A 5,215-nucleotide genomic window follows, 5' to 3' on the forward strand; every position below is an offset into this window, starting at 1 on the left:
GTCCTGTCCTGTCCTGTCCTGTCCTGTCCTGTCCTGTCCTGTCCTGTCCTGTCCTGTCCTGTCCTGTCCTGTCCTGTCCTGTCCTGTCCTGTCCTGTCCTCCTTTGTCCTTCTAGTATGAATAGACTCTCTGTTACCTCTACATACTTTGTTTTACCTACATACTACCTGTACTCTTATTACTCTCAGAATTAGTGTGTCAATTTTGTCAACCTAGTCCTTCCACTCCTCCTAGTACTAACACATGTCTAAGGATGGCTGTTCACTTCTCAACTATGTGTTTTGATCATTTTTTTCCTTCCTCATACAGTAGGTACTAGCATAACTGAAGAGTTGTCAAGTTCTCTTTATTATACACTCTAACTTACATACTCCTTTTTACTCATACTACCAAACAACTCCTATCACCTCTAACACTCAGTCTACTGTTAGTCAACCAAGACCTTCTCAGTTGTCTTCTCCTTATTTATAGTAACACTATACTTACTAGACCTGTTGAGTATCATTCACACATTCCTTACAGTACTGTTTAATGCCTCAACTATGTGTTTTAGTTAATGTCTCAGTTGTCTTCTCCTTATCTGTAGTAACACTGTACTTACTACTTACTAGACCTGTTAGGTATCATTCACACATTCCTGACAGTACAGTTTCATGTCTCAATCATGTGTACTACTTACTAGACCTGTTAAGTATCATTTACACATTCCTAGCAGTGTGGTTTCATGTCTCAACCATGTGTACTCCTTGTCCCTGTCCTTGTCTCCATGTGTTTTCATTATTGAGTCAAAGCCTTCTTAAACTTATGACTGTGTGTTCCTTGTCTTCTGTCCTTACCCTTTTGTATTTCCCCTCCCCCCCTTACTATAATCTTCCATTTTACCTCCCCCCTCTTTACTATATCCTTTCCTTTGCCTCTCTATTAATTACTTCCCTACCCCCTCCTTTTATTTCTTCAGAGTAGGGAAGAGTGTAACCTCTAAGGTTACACACATAACTTTAGTTAAGTATATAAAGGGCTATTTGTAGACACTTAGAGATTATCTTTGTACTTGCTCCTGTACTTAGGTTGACCTCTCCAATCCCAGGTCTTTGCCTGTTCTGTGTTCTTGAGTAAGGCTCTAGCCTTTACAAAAGTCCCTTATAGTCTCCCTGTTAACATTTATTTTGGATAAATGTGTCATATGTCTCAAATCACACAAATGTCTTGCAAATATACACTATTGCTAAGACATGTCTTCCAAGACATACATTCAAGACATACAATATTAGATAGTATATATATTACTTTAATCTAAGGACAATGAAGCTCATTACAAACTACACAGTCAACTTGTATCAACACCTACACACTATGAGTAGAGTCTACTGAACCCCTACTAGTGTGACTAACTCTTAGTATTCTTGTGAGTAGTGCACAAACCTACAGAAGAATATTTCCTATCATTTACAAAACATTACAACCTCAACAAGCTAACAGGTTATGAGCCTTACACTCCCTACTCATATTTACATTGTTACTACACTTTTATCTTACCCTCTACAAATGTAATGCTTCAAAATCATTATCTCTGTGATTATGATTTCCCCCTCAGTGGTTATATGTATGACTATATGCACCACAATTGTCATCTCAAACACTTCAGTGTACTATACACTATAGTACAAATGATTTGATACACTCAATCATGTTATATTTGATAAGTAACATCAAACTACTTTATTTAATGCTGAATCCACTTGATTCTATATGTACAATCTATTCTACTTGTCTACAAACCTTTGGCACTCCCATCTGAGCATACTAAATGTAAATTGTCTTGTCCTGAAGACTACAATTGCTTTATATAACAAGATATGCTATAATACTTGTAACCAGAACATACTATCTACAAGGACCTAGACACACCTGTCTGAGCATCCCAAACATGCATTAATTTATTAAAATAACTTCAGACAGATTAGTTACTTTAAATACAATGAGTACCCAGCAATACTATATCCAAATGCTGAACTACTTCATCTTACACTACAGAGATACATTATAATAATAACATCTCACATAACAAACAAACATTTGATATTATATTAATAATACAAATGATTAATACTATAAACAAAAGAATAATGCTAGCAAAGCATAATAACAATATAAAGAAATACTATTGCAAACGTACAATCAATCTAATAATGATTAGACAAACAAATAATATGAAAACAAGAGTATAAATATGACTAAAGCATAATAACTCAAATATAAAAATGATTTATACTATCACAAACACACAGTCACAATAAATAACATATATTTACCATATACAAATATATTGTATAGATATACGAATGTATACAATGAAATAATAAAATATATTACATAGATATACAAATATACAAATGTACAAAGTAATAATAATGCATTCAAACATATAAAACTATTAATTACTAAATAATGTAAAGTTATATACAAATGCAATCAAACAAACACATAATAACAATAAAAACAATTAATAAAATTACAAAACAAAGTTGTGAACATTCTAAACATATAATAACAAACATATATACTTATACAAAGTATTAAATTAAATTAAACCATAATGCTACAAACGAAGAAACAATATAATGATGCATATATGCATAATATCAACATTATAAACTATACAGACAAATACATATCTTATACCTTGCACAATTACTATTACAATGCAAAAATCGAACGAATGATAGTTACAAATACATTGTAACAATATTATGTATCAATAAGATATACATGATAACAAAGTATTAAGTCAATACAATTAATACAAACAGTTTAAACAATATAAACATATTTCAGACACATTGAAAAACTATCATTAACATACAAAATGTTATAAACAATTAAATGTTACTTAAAAACTTGACAAAATACAATAATACAGATGCAAAACAAAATAACTAATGCCTCAAAAACATTAGAGCCTAACATTGGATAGTCTAAAGGGCTAAGCAACAGAAAGAACACTGCTGCCAAGTACACAAAAGACAAATGAATGTCAGAACGAAATCCAAAAGAAACAAACATAAGTTTGGAACTTGATCAGATGCTTCACTAATGATTAAACACAATGTGTGACAGATTTAATTGATCACTACAAACAGCAGAAAGATATTTATTCACAAAGAATATATCTATGATCAATACATAAAGGATATCATTAACTATTTGAAGTTCAAACAATGTCATAACAGTGTATTCTTCATTAACAGCCTTGCTTGAAGCTTGTGCCTATCACAAAAGAATTAAATTAATAAACAGAATGGAAACAAAATGTAATAGCTTGAATACTTTTGTCATCAAACAGAAGACAAATGATACTGAGTGAAACGAAATAATGCACTACTCAATGTATGCAAATATAACAAACAAAATATGCAAACTTAACATTACTAAATAATACAATAGATTATATTTATCCAAATAACAAACTATTCAGATGTATGTATAACAATCAAACAAAATACACAAGCATACATACAATCTATTTGAGTATAAACTTGAATAACAATCAGTATAATGCTAAAAAGAAATAATAACTAAATCAGACAAAGATAACAAATAACATCAAAATTATTCAACAAAACACATTCATACATTCACATACAATGCTTAAACAAATAATAGAATGATGAAAACATACAAACGAATCAATTATACACAAAAGCCAATTACTCAAAGCAAACCTTCTCAAATTGAAGGGGAGTAATAACAGTATATATTCACAAAACATAAAACATAACGAATGAACAATTGAAACATAGTGAACAATTAAATGATGTGGAAATATTGACTACATCACTATTTAATGTTGTACATCCTACAAAACACAATTATAAAGTTATTACAATGAATTCAAAGCGAATCTGTTGAATCCAACAAGCAAATCCAATGAATCCAACAATAATATACTTATGTAAGAGACATTTTCTCTAAAAATCTTTGATGGTCACACTATACAGAGCACCATTGAATGTATTACAAACAAATATATTATGGAGCATATACCTAAACACAGAGAAGTATGCTACATACAACAATGTTGAGCAGAAAAGCATCTCTAGTGTATAACAAACTATACAGAACTATTGAACAGAACTATGTCTTCCACAACAGAACGTATGTTACATTGAAAATAACAATCACACATCACACAAAACTTCCAACACTTATTCCCTAACATGTGGGACATAATAGTGAACAAATAACTAAGTAAATAAAATAATATTCAGATGTATAACTGGGAAATAATCCAGGCAAGCCAAGAAATGGCACATATTCCTAAAGCAATCTACACTAGATGCACAAAGCACTCACTAAAATTAAAAGAAGTAACAGATGTAATGGCAATCAAAACGTTAATCCCTTCAAATAAAACAAGATAATGTCAATCATAATGAACAAAAATGAGTAATACACTCAAAATAAACAAAATAAATTCATATTTCATAACGAACACACACATATATTCAGCAAATAAAGTGAATATAATAATTAAAACAATATCAAACAGAATTTGATACAAAATAAACAATAAACAAATGAATATTATGATATATAATGAAAAATAGAACTGTGAAACATACTATTTCATCTATCTACAAAATAAAAACAATGAACACATATTATAATTGTGTAAAGCAATATATTAATCAAATAAACATTACTTAACAATAATAAAAACATTATCACAACAATAAAACAATACAAACATACAAATAACATTATAGTTTGTAAAAGTTGAAGGACACATTAAATGATAACAAACGTAATACACACATATAATGATATTAAATATATCTATTACAAAACAGCAAAACAATACAAACGTACTATATGTTTAAAACATAAATAATGTGCCTAAACAGACTTACAAACAGTCAGATAATAAAATAAAACAAATTACAATGAATAAAACCTCAATCAACCTTGATATGAAGCAATCTGACATATCATAAATGATATTACAAATTGCAAACAATACAATGCTTCAATATAAAGGCATAGAACTATTATTAAATGCTTAAAAGGTATGAATATGAAACAAACACAAACAAAGATGATACATGATGAATAGAGGACATCATAATAACATTGACAGCACATTTTACAGGCATGATTCAACAGTTTCATTGTGAAAGTAAAAGTGGAAAAACTACTAGTAACACAATTCAAATGT

Source organism: Fomitiporia mediterranea (assembly GCF_000271605.1).
Source record: "Fomitiporia mediterranea MF3/22 unplaced genomic scaffold FOMMEscaffold_4, whole genome shotgun sequence".
Taxonomy (NCBI): domain Eukaryota; kingdom Fungi; phylum Basidiomycota; class Agaricomycetes; order Hymenochaetales; family Hymenochaetaceae; genus Fomitiporia; species Fomitiporia mediterranea.